This window comes from Rattus norvegicus, chromosome 7 (genome assembly GCF_021556685.1).
Source record: "Rattus norvegicus strain SHRSP/BbbUtx chromosome 7, alternate assembly SHRSP_T2T, whole genome shotgun sequence".
In the NCBI taxonomy this organism is placed as follows: domain Eukaryota; kingdom Metazoa; phylum Chordata; class Mammalia; order Rodentia; family Muridae; genus Rattus; species Rattus norvegicus.
This window is the reverse complement of record NC_141540.1, coordinates 31,491,707-31,504,978: the sequence shown is the minus strand read 5'-3', so window position 1 is coordinate 31,504,978 and position 13,272 is coordinate 31,491,707.

Sequence of the window (13,272 nt, the reverse complement as noted above, 5' to 3'; positions counted from 1 at the left end):
TTCTGACCAGAAGCACTTAACCTGATATCCACAATGGCTCACCATCCCAGTCTCCAACCTTCTGCTTAACACATTCTCTTGGCTGCTCCCACTTCAACCTGTCCCCGCAGGTTGAACTTTCCCTCTTAATAATTATTTTCATTTTTAATTATATGTATGCATGTGTTAGAGTATGTACAGTGCTCAAAGGAGGGCAGAGATGTGGCATCTCTTGGGGCCAGAATTATAGTCAGCTATGAGCCATAGTGTATGTGCCGGGAACTGATGTGTCCTCTGTAAGAATAGCATGAGCTCCTAACCACTGGCCACTTTTCTGACCCTAAGCCTTCTCTCAGATTTCTGTCTTTGACCATGTTTCTCCTTGGATCTTTTAGTTCATTTCCTGATCACTGTGAAAGGATATCTGATAGAAATGACTGAAGAGAAGGGGGCTTTTCACTGGGATAAAGTCCACCAGGACAAGAAAGGCATGGCCACTGGGTCGCTACGGTTCTGACTGAGAGATAATGCAGTGAGGTTTCTCACATCCCTGGCACGTAGAAGGCTTAGGTTGTCTCTCTTATCACTTGAACCAGCTTCTTCATGTTCATAATTATGGTTTTATAAGAATTAAATTAAAAAATTAAGTTTAGGTGTCTTTCAAAGAGGCAACTGAGTAATGGACATAAACGCCTATTAAATTTGCTCTCACTAAATATTTAGTATGTATAACTGTTTAAGTGGCTATTTTGCACCCCCTCCTCCAGCTCTAGGGTTACAATGGCACATCTTTTTATGTGGGGGACTTGAACCTGGGTCCCCATGCTTGCTTAGCTGAGCTATCTCTCAGGTTTACTGTAAGAATTTGGTAGACAAATCACCACTTTACCAGTTCACTGCTAAAGTATACTTTCTTAAGGATTAGTACAGTTACTAAATTGTATTTTTAAAAGCTTTTCTAAATTGAATTATGTATTTTCATTTAATACATTGATTATTGTCCTCCTCTTCCTCCTTCTCCTCTTCCTCCTCCTCCTCCTCCTCCTCCTCCTCCTCCTCCTCCTCCTCCTCCTCTTCTTCTTCTTCTTCTTCTTCTTCTTCTTCTTCTTCTTCTTCTTCTTCTTCTTCTTCTTCTTCTTCTTCTGCTATCTTAGTTTTATTTTCATCCACTCATCCAGAAGTTGGAAAATGACTTACTTTAAAGAAAGAAGCCATCAATGAGTTAAAACTTGAATATGCTAAGCTGGTGTGTACGTTGGGAGATGATTTGATTTCACAGCACCTCCTTCAAATATGAGTGAGGACATACAATTACACATTAAACATAGTAGTCTTCACTAAGGGAAACATTGGCCAACAAATAAGAACCCTATCATTTCTATATAGATTGTATGTTAAGAGTTTGAAGTTATGAATACTTTTAATTTTAGCAGAGTGTGGTGGTGCACACCTTACCCCAGCACAAGGAAGACAGAGGCAGGTGAATTTCTTAGTTTGAGGCTAGACTGGTCTACAGAGTGAGTTCTAGGACAGCCAGAGCTACACAAAGAAACCCATATCAGACAAGAGAGAGAGAGAAAGAGAGAGAGAACTGTTAATTTTATTGTAGAATAGAAACTCCAGTCTCAATTATTAAATCAAAGGCAGTAATCTGAAAAAAAAAGTTACTGACCTAGTTTCTACAAGTACCTAAAATTATATAGAAAGTAGTTTTAAAAATAAGGAAATACAGATTAATGTCTACTCTTTTAAAACAGCAGCACTCTACAGATGGTCCCCTGGCCAACATTTTCTTTCTCATTTTCATAATATGGGCTGGAAAATGTCTCAACCAAATTAAGCTAATGGAGGCCAGTGTGTACGGCATTCATTTGAAGAGCAGGGAGAAGATAGAGGAAAGACAGGTAATGATTTGTGACAGGGGCCCCTAAATTTGATTTGAACAATTCAATTATGCATTTTAAATTCCCCCCCAATGAAATGTGCCAAACAGCCCTCCATTCTTTCCACACGCAGATGGGACAATCCCTGCTCGCAGTAGTAACCCCCATCACCTTCTCGGTAGCGTGCACTGGGTGGTAAGACAAAACGAAGCCAGCCTCCAAAAGTACATTCGCAGCCTGATTTTTGTATATTTCCTGTAATTTTGGTTTGGTCTTGAACGAGGACCTCAAGATTCATATATCTTTGCTATCCAGAGCCCCAAGGCAGGGGCCAGGGGACTGGTGTCTTACTGTCACATATACCAAGCCATATTCACAGGCCAACCCCAGGCTTTTGGTAGGCAGGCTTACCCCTAGATCCAGTGAGCTGATGATGAATGGCTGTGAAGGCTTTGTGATTGCTCAGGCTCCTTTGTAGGTCTGGACAATGGAGGAGGACATAAGTCTGGCTCAGGAGAGCAACGGATAAAACTGCTAGGCAAGGTGGAGGGCTCCTGCCGACGGGACCACTTGTTGACATTGAAAGAATTTCACAACAAGTGAGCAGAGACAGAAACGATTCTGTTTGGGGGAGCTATTAGCTGTAACATGTGGCACCGGAGTGGTCGCTCCTCATGTGTTTGCCCACTAATGAGCTCTGAATGGCCATTAAACTGGGCTGCTATAGGCCCAGAGCCACCGGGACAATGGCATGCATGAGTACCTTCTGCTGTTGCTATTGGCTGGCCCAGGGAAGAAACAACTGGTCTCACTCAAAATTAAACAGAGTTGACAGTAGAGTTAGATGATCATTAATTAGTGTTTGTAGGCAGACGAAGACTCGTAGCCATTTCTGATGACAAGATAGGCCAGCGTGACTCATTTCGAAGCATAATTCGGGGCTGGTTCTGCCCTATTTCTGGAGCCATGTGGAATGTTAGCCAAAGGATTTTTAGACAGGGTCAGATAATTCACACAAACCATGTTGAGGAGGATGGAATCTTTTTAGAGGAGGTTTGGGACAGGGAAGTGGCAAGGCTTTTGGTGAGAAGGAAATGAGTTGAATATGGAATAAGTCTTGGGTCGGGGGAGGCATGTGATAAGCAGTTCAAAGTCTGGGACTGCACTGCTGGTTGGCTGGGTTTGAGCATCTTCTTGGAGTTAGAGACTCCGTTTCCCCACAGAGAACAAGACAATAATCCTCGTGCCAGTTTTGGAGCTGTGTGACTTATTTGTCTCATTGGTGTGACAGGTGCCCAATAAGAGCAAATTAAGAAAGGAATGGTTTAACTTTGCCTCACAGTTACAGGGCACAGTACATTATGGTGACAGTGCTATTGTGACAGGATTTTGAGACAGCCAGCTAAATCATATCCATAGCCAAGAAGCAGCGAGCAATAGACGTGTACGCTCATCTAAATTTCTCCTTTGTATTAAGTCCAGGATCTCAGGGTATTGAATAACACCATACACATACAGGGTGGGTCTCTCCACCTCCATCAATCTAAACCAGATAACCCCTCACAGATGAGCCCAGAGGCTTATCTCTTCAGTGATTCTAGATTTTCACCGAATCGATAATCAACTGACATCGCAATAGGGTTATCACAAAGATCTAAGGGAAGACCTTGTAATTTGTATTACACGACACAGGTTTGTCGTTTTCCCAATACGTAGTATGCATAGAAATGATATCAACATCGGATAGGGTAGTCTCCCAACCTACAGAAAAATACACGTAAAAATGGTCTAACGAAAGGTCATATTTAAATATTCTCCCCACACACTTCATTTTGAAAGGAATGATTAACACGTCATAACACCTTAGATGAACTCAGTAAAAAATCAATTTCCGTATTTTCTAGTCACGTACACGGTGTGCTTTCATCGTAGTCTCCCCTACTACCTTCCTGCCATTCCCTCTGGAGCTACTAAACACAGCTCCCTCCCAACTTCATGTTCTTTATCTTTTCCTTTAAATTTAATAACTAGCTGAGGCCAGTCAGTGATATCTACATGTGTGTAGGTGTGGTCCCATTCACTTTGGAAGGGGAGCCTATCAGCAGCCATACTCTACCCCCACACCAATAACATGTTATTCTCTCTTCCCAACAACCGTCACCTACCAATAATATTTCCTCAGTTGGGGCTGGAGGATGGGGGTCTGAGAAACTAATCCCCACCATGCTGGCATTTTGTCTGGTTTGACCTTGTATAGGTGAACACAGTTACTACAAGTTCATATAATCGCCACAGTCCTGTGATGTCCAGAAGACAATATTTCACATCTTCCTCCTCGTCTGCTGGATTTTACATTCTTTCTGCTTACTTTTTCAAAATATCCCTTGAGATCTGTGTGGGAGGATGTTGATATAGTTGATCTTTTTTCGTCTGAACCCTTAAAGTCACATACTATACACTTTCCCCAATTCCCCATGAGGCTATGACCTCCCCCGCCATGGGCCTTTAAGCCTTCTTCCAAAGATCAGACCTCACATCTAATCAGAAAGTGGCTGGTTACTCCCATTGCCTTGATAGCACTATGGCACCAATGGGCACATCTGTAAAGCACTCAGAGCCCAGTGCTGGGTAGGACTATTGATTATATGACATTTTTCTCTCCGAGTAACTTGTATATCATCCTTACTTAGCACTATGAAAACCAGAAAGAGAGCCTCCTAGTTAGTTTTAAATTGATTTCTCTGTTTTGTAAAGGATATTTTGTAGAAAAATTTGTAATAACTAATGTGCCACAAATCGATTTACTACAACCAAAGTGTGTGGTATCTTCAGTTCTTACCACCTAACTATGGAAAGTAACAAAAATAACAGTAATACACTTGGTTGGTTTTGAGACCTCCGGGGCCTCCACGACAAGGATTCCATGTCACTCATAGACAAGGATCCCATGTCTGGAACTGAGAATTTTATTTAATGATCTGTGTGTTATAGGAGCTCTGTTCATGCATGCAGGAAACCTTTGTTCAAACTTTCTTTTTTAAGTTGTTTTTTAACTACCCTATAAACTAGTGTGTGTTCTATAAGGCTGCATACATCCTCAGTTTTGGTTAAACTACAACCTACTTCTTCTCTGCCATCCCCCTGTCTCCATCTCGGAGGAGATCAGAGAAGAACTAACTAAAATGAGGAATGCATGTAAAAGTTATATGGAAACTTCTAATTTTGTAACACAAATAAAAGGTACAGTTGGTACGGGACAGAGCATGTGTGATACGAAAGAACTAGAGGCAAGGGAATCCTAGAGTTTAAGCGTATTTTTAAGGCATTTCTTTAATGTTTATTTCATGACAGTCTCTTGGAAACAATATTAGCAAGATCAAGTGGAGAACAACATCATGAATCATGATTGTCATAAAATTAAAATCTTTTTTTCTTAGAAAATAAGAAAACTTCACAAGTACAACCTTAATATCAAAAGTTTTCTTATGCTGATCACTTCTAAATCTCTACCTCAAAATTTACCTGCTCCCCTGTGATCCAGATCTAAAATACAAACTTATTAATAAATCTACATGGATTTTTCACACCTATTTCAGAATTAGTACATCTAAAAAAGTTACACTGGTTGTCTAATAAACTACTCAAAGATTTGGTGACTCAAAGCAAAAAGTATTAAAATTGTATATAATATGTGGGCTGGCAATTTGAGGTGGGCTCAGCTGGGTGTTTCTTATGGTGTTGGCTAAATTAACTAATGGGTTTGTGATCAAGATCTGGCTGGTCCAAGGATGGATTCAATTAAGATGACTTGTCTCTCCTCTGTAGATACTCTTATCCTGCTGTAGGCATGCTTAGAGTATTTCACATGGAAACTTCATGGGGTGTGGGCATTGTCTTAGGGTTTTACTGATGTGAAAGACACCATGACCATGTTTTATAAAGGACATCATTTAATTGGGGCTGGCTCAGCGATTCAGTCCATTATCAGGAACATGGCAGCATCCAGGCAGACATGGTGCAAATGGAGCTGAGAGTTCTACATTTTAGCTTCCAGGCAGCTAGGAGGAGGGTCTTAAAGCCACGCACACAGTGACACACCTACGCCAACAAGGCCACATCTACTCCAACAAGACCATGCTTTCTAATAGTACCACTTCCTGGGCTGAGCATATATAAACCATCACAGGTGCTGAAGACTTCTTGAGGCCTAAGCTTAGAACTGGGGTAGCGTGGACCCAGTGGTTGGATAAGAGGAAATGAAAAGACTCTGCATTAAATATAGATTTGGGCCTGGATCATAACCGTTACCAGCTAGTCTCCATCTAGAGTGTTAAGCTCTATACCAACTTTTGATTGCTACATACATATTGTCACAGATTTAGCAGCATCACTTGAAAACACCATTTATTACCTCATACTTTGTGTGTATCAGAAGTCCACATATAATCTGGGTATGGTGGTCCATGTTCATAAACTCAAAGCTTGGGAAGCTAAAACAGGAGGATTTCTGCAAGTTTAAGATCAGAGCTACACAGTGAGTTAAAATCCAGCCTGAGATATGTAGTAAAAGGCTTATCCCCCTCATCCATCCACCAAAAAGAAGTCTAAGTCTAGATGTGATAACTTAAGCAGAGTTTCACAGGGCTGAGATTAGGAGCGCTATTGCTCCTTTCTGGACTTAAGAGTCTCAGTACACATGGCCACGGACAGAGTCAAATTCTCTATCATTATAAAACTGAGGTCCTTCTTTTCTCACCAGCCATCAATGAAGGGACCACTTTCCTCACTGAGGACCATCTGTTGTCCTTCCACAAGGTAATCTCCAAAAACTTGCAGACAAAAATGGAACATATCTAGCTGACTTCCATTCTTTCCTGCCCATAGCATGCTAAGACAGTCTTCCACGAACCATCAATATACAAGTGACCCTATGTACCGGCTGGTTGTGTGTTAACTTGACACAAATTAGAATCATCAGAGAGGAAAGAGCCTCAGTTGAGCAAATGTCTTCATGAGATCCAGGTATAAGGCATTTTTCAATTAGTGCTCAATGAGGGGGAGGGCCCAACTCATGGTCTATGTGGTATCCCTGGGCTGGTGGTCCTGGGTTCTATAAGAAAGCAGTCTGAGCAAGCCTCCTCTGCATCAGCTCCCTGCATCAGCTCCTGCCTCCAGGTTTCTTCCCTGTTTGAGTCCCTGTCCTGACTTTCTTTGATGATGAACAGCAATGTGGAAGTGTCCCTTTCCTCCCCAACATGCCATTTTGGTTATGTATTTCATCGAAGCTAGAGGAACCTTAACGAAGACACCGTAGAATCATCATTTGGTAGGTAAATCATAAAACAGTCAAAATAAAGCTAGATTGACGAATGCTAGATATTACTAATGGAGATATGAAAAGATGACCCACAAAATAGAGAACTCAGAAACAAACGTGTGTGTGTGTGTGTGTGTGTGTGTGTGTGTGTGTGTGGTGTGTGTGTGTGTGTGTGTGTGTGGTTCATGTATGAGCAGGCATGAGTGACTCAAAGCACACATGTGGAGTTAAGAAGATAATTTCCAGGGGTCTATTTTCTTCCACGGTGCATTCTGAGATTCAAACTCAGGTTTTCAGGCTTGCCTAGAATCACTTTCCTCTGTTAAATCGTCTCAGTGGCCCTGGGCATCTCTAAGTATGAATCACTAATTTAAATTCTCACAACATCCTAACCCAGATTCTATGCTGTTGATGTGAATGCGTGTTGAGTAGGAGCACTTCCCAGCAGCCTTGGGGTTTGGAAGGTTATTTCTGTAAGGAAGGGGCGTTGGGTGTTGAATTTTTTTCCCTTTTATTTTTCTCTCATATATTACATCCTCCCTCCCCTTCCACACTCCCTCCTCACCCACGTCCCCTTTCTCCCAGATTCACTCCTCCTTCACCTCCCCTCAGAAAAGAGCAGGCCTTCCAGTGACATCAACTAACAGCACTGCAAGCTACAATACAACCAGGCACACATCCTCACATTGAAGCTGGATGAGGCAACCCAGTGGGAGGAAAAGGGTCCCACTACACAAACCATTCAGAGACAGCCCCCACTCCCACTGTTAAGAGTCCCACAAGAACACAAAGCTACATGACCACAACATAGGCAGAGGACCTAGGTCAGACCCATCCAGGCTCCCTGACCTCTGTGAGTCCCCTTGAGTCCTGGTCACTGGATTCTGTAGGACATGTTCTGTGGAGTATTTACACAATGGAATATTACTCAACTGTAGGATGATGTCACAGGTGAGGCAGGTACAGGATAGAAGGAGGCCTGTCATTGGAGGAGAAGGAAGGATGGGAGGGAGAGAAGTTTGAAGGAAGAGGAGGAGCCTAGGAGAGAAAGAAGGAGACAGGAGAGGCGAGGGTGAGAAGCCATGGCAGGTGATGTTAAGATTCCACTCTGTGTATTTACAGGTTGTTATTATTGTTCCTAAGGGATGGATGGTACCAGGTTTTGTATGTTTAAGTGGGCAATTATATCTTATCAATTGGGTCAAAGATTATTGTGTTGTGTGTTCTTTTATGTGAGGGTTTGAGTGTAGGAAAGTATGTGGCGGCAAGAGACACTGGGCCGCCAAGGTGTGGGGATGTGTTTCCGCCAAGATATCTAGCAGATATCTTGGGACACTACAGTCCAGAGCTAGCAGGGTAAAAGACAACTTTACTCTTTTATTTTTATATTTTTACAATAACACTCAACTGTCAAAAAAATTGACGTCATGACATTTTCTGGCAAATGGATGAAACTAGAAAAAAAAATCATCCTGAGCAAGGTAACTCAGACTCAGAAAGACAAGCATGATATATACTCACTTATAAGTTGATATCAGCAGTAAAGGATGATCATACTACAATCCACAGATCCAGGAGGCTAAGTAACAAAGAGGGTCTAGAAGTGGATGCAAGCATCTTCTTGGGAATGGGAAATTGAATAGATTTTTGCAGGTGTCCTGTAGGCCAGTGGGAAAAAGAACAGGAAGGATCAGGAGGTGGGGGCACGAAGGGAGAGAACACTGAGAGACACAACCAGAAATGGGGGGGGGCATTTCAATAGTGAGGTATAAATCTAGCGCAATGAAAACTACAAGGTGACACTAGCTACAACTGTTAGTAATGGGGGACATGAGCCTGAACCAGCTATCTTCTCTAACTAGGCAAGGCCTCACATGGAGGGATTAGGACGCCAACCCAGACACAAAACCTCCAACCTACGGGTTGCCATGGCTGCAGGATGTGCTGGGGCCAGAGCACAGCATCAGAGAGGCCAGAGAGACTTCATCCAGCAACCGATGGGAGCAGATGCAGAGTCCCACAGCCAAATACAAGGCAGAGCCAGGGAGTCCTGAGGAGGAGGGGGAGGAAGGATTGGAGAAGCCAGAGGGGAAGCTAATTTTTAATTCACCTTATTTAAAACAAAGCACTGAAGACATTGGGCAAAGTATATGGTTATTGCTACAGAGGAGGTAAAGTTCAGTACAGTATTTTAAAAGCTTCTTAATGTTTGAAATATTTTGTAATTAAACTAGATTTGGCAAAGGTCGTTGACACTTCTGACTGGTGCAAACAGAGGGGAGAAAAACCTGAAATCTCTTGACCTGCGATAACACAGTTAGCCACTGCTTTGTTGTCTCCTTGAAACACTTGTGGCTGTGGGAAGTGAATAATTTGAATTTAAACTTGGTTTGTGCACTTGGGAAGAGAGACTGGCAAGGATTTTATTTATAAACAGCGCCGATAATCTTGGAGCATCAATAGCAAATACGCAAATAGATTGAAAGTGGCCAACACCAGGTAGCCCTAGTTGGCCATCATTACATTTCCAAAAATGGCTGAAAGGGCCAGGTACCTTGGTTGTTACCACCACTTCACTTACATTGGCTACCTTGCCTTTGACACTAGGCACTGCCTTTGACACCTTATGGAAAGCTGACAGCTTTAATGTGGTTCCGGCTTCTCATTGGAAAGTAATGCAATTTCACTCTGGTTAATCTACCAAGTCCCTCAGGTCGAGCATTCGACTGCCCCTTCCAAAATGAAATGCTGCTTAAATTTGTTTTATTTTTTATTGGGTATTTTCTTATTTACATTAAATGTTATTCCCTTTCCCGGTTTCCCGTCCATAAGCCCCCTTCCCCAACCATTCCCCCTTCCTGCTTCCCTGTCCTGACATTCCCCTACACTGGGGGCTTGAGCATGGCAGGACCAAGGGCTTCTCTTCCCATGGGTGCCCAACAAGGCCATCCTCTGCTACATTTGCAGCTGGAGCCATGGGTCTGTCCATGTGTACTCTCTAGGTAGTGGTTTAGTCCCTGGGAGCTCTGCTTGGTTGGTATTGTTCTTATGGGGTTGCAAACCCCTTCAGCTCCTTCAATCCTTTCTCTAACTCCTCCAATGGGGACCCCGTTCTCAGTTCAAAGGTTGGCTGCTAGCATTTGCCTCTCTATTCATTAGCAAATAATCAGTAAGGTTCACCGGGTCATGCTGAGAGACAAGCTGGGCATGGTTTCTGGGCTACAAATTAGGGGTAGGGAGACAAGCTGGAAGGGACGAGGCTACATCAGGGCGGTTTGGGCAAATGCAGTCCTATATTTAAAATAAATGATTAACAGTCAAGAGAAACCAAGCTCAGTGTCCCTGTTCCTTTCCCCTGGAACTTTTGCTGTCTTCATTTTGATAGTTACTCGGGTTGTTTCTTGATTAGAGTGTCCCATTGGGTCCCTAAGACTCTTGATGAAATACAGACCCAGTCCTTGGCATGCCACAGACCTCACGATCTGGCCTCTGAAACTCAAAGTGTATATAGTTCTGATAGCCATGCATGGGCTGCAATCTCTGCTGGCAACATCCTCTCTTGAGGAAAGGCCACCTGTCCTTTAATACCCAGCCCTTCACATCCTCAGGGAATCTTCTCAGATCTGCCCAGTGAGCTCGCCACATATCATCCATGGTCCCCTGACTGCCTCTGCATGCTTCTCTCCAGCACTCACCGTGCAGAACTTGCTCATTTCTGATGCCTTTGTGTTTCCTACTCTGCTCCTGAATTACTGGATTCAACTATAAGGAGAAAGAGGCTAATGAACCTTTGGAGTCCTCGGGCTGGGAGGTAGTGCGGCTCTCTGGCATTCTGAGATAGCTACAGTCCAGGAATTTGGCTTGACTTGCCATTTTCATTGAGGAACAGACTGGGAAAAATGTGAGCAAGTGAAATTTTTACCTTGCACCGCCCTCTTGGACAGTTACCCTCGTCTCCTGAAAACAGAGTCCTACTGAGAGGTGAACAACAGTGTTGTTCCCACATCCAAAGTCCTGCACCTTTAAAGGATCTCCTGCCAACATCCAGTCAATGGTTAGCCCCAAGGAAAACAAAATTTTGGTGTGATTTCAGGGAAGGCAACCAAGAAAGGCATTTGGGGTTCAAGTCTTCACACATCCCTTAATTCATATCAAATTAAACAACCCCATTATCTTGCATGCAGAAATTGTCCCACCCAGTCTGGGGAATTGAATGGGAGCTCACATAATTTGAGTTTTCTCCTTTTAAAGCTGCAGTTCTCAGAACATGGTCATGTTCAGAGCCATTATTTTATTGTCCCAACTACGGAGTCCTACTGTCAGCGACCACAAGGGGGTAAAGGACATCGTATCATTCAATATCTTACATAGAACGACCACAACCCCCAGCAACTACCCTGCAGGCCCAAATGTCAGGAACATTAGGATTGAGAGACTCTGGGGAAAGCAAGTGAAGTTTAATATGAGGCACTTAGAATATGTTAAATTTTATAATAATAATAATAATAATAATAATAATAATAATAATAATAATTTTTGTTTCTATATACTGTGGGATTCTTCAAATGTGCGTCTCACGGCCCTCATTTTGTGAATAATTACATTGACTTTGGGAATGGAATCCCAGTCAGGCTTCCTATATGTTTAATCTATTACAGATCCCTTTTCAATAAATACGGGCATTTGTAATAATGAACCACAGATCCAACTCTAGTACTTCTGCTCCCCAACAGAGCAAGTCACTTACCTTCTCAACCCCTCGGACTCTTTATACATTTACCTTTGAATGAAAAGAGAAAAGCAGAAGACTCGAATATGGACACCTTACACATTGAAAATTACAACAGAATGTTATGAGTCCATGACCAATCAGACTCAGTGCAGTGGAAGACCAAAAGCTTGAACCTCCCTTTCAATCTTTGCTTAAATTCCCCTGCCATTAACCCCAGAGCAGAGCTATCTAGCCCAGGGCATGTCCTTTAGTTTGTTTATCAATCAGGGTTCATGGAAGTGACTCAGTGTTTACTAAGGGAGCAAGAAGACTTGCAAACTTTGCGGTGTGGGTAGGAAGGCACCCCCAAACCCTCAGAGAGCATTTGTTTGGTCCTGGCATAACTGTCTCCACGACGTGTTGAGACCATGTTGATAAGAACTGAACACCACACTTCAGTTTCACTGATGAAGTCCCCCAAACACGCTGTGGAGATACCATTTCTTTCTAGGCCGTTGCCTGTTACCTTGGAAAAAGAAAAAAAAATGGGAAAAAATAACCTCTAAATGACTAATTTCGAAATCAATTTCCCCTGTTCTTCTCTCTCCTTTGCCCAGGTGCTGTGGAGGCAAATGTTTTCAGAGTGACCTGAGTTGTAGAATTTCGTCTGAGCTGTGAGTCATTATTAGGTGATCTTTTCACACAATCATCTTGAGGATCTATTTGCCTCCAACCTGAAATTTCAAGAGCGTCTTATGAGAGTATTTGCCCCACCCCCACTACTCCAAATACAGCTGAGAAAAGCCTCCAAATGGATGTTAAGAGTTGTGAGCTATTTTCATTCCTCTGGAACGTGATGCTATAAAAGGGCATCTCAGGAAAATAAAAATCTCTGTAAATGTGATTGATTTCTAATTAGAACACACAGAAAAGTTAGTGAATTTTTCACAAAGGAGTCCAGCCTTGGAACCCACTTGTGAAACTACTCTTGTTTCCCACCTTTGAGAACTGCTTTAAGAATGAATTAAATAATAAATTAAGGGGATATTTGGGATATGTTATAGAATTAATGAAGTGACTGACATATTAAGTGCTTACTTTAAAAGGCATCTATCGGACTCCAAGGATCGGTTCAAATGTGCAAGGCTGCCTTTACGAACTGATGAGGACATCTTCTAATACTACCCCCTGTATTCAGATTTTCCTGGTGTGGGTGGATTCACTCTTAGAAAGCATGAACATGGGACAAGTTTCTCCAGAAAGTATAAGTCTTTCAGTCTAGGAAATTTGGGGAGCAACATTAACACAATTTCAGTCATAGAAGGCTCTGGACTTGGTATTTGGGTTATAAAAGAACATCGGCAGAACAATTGATCAGCCTG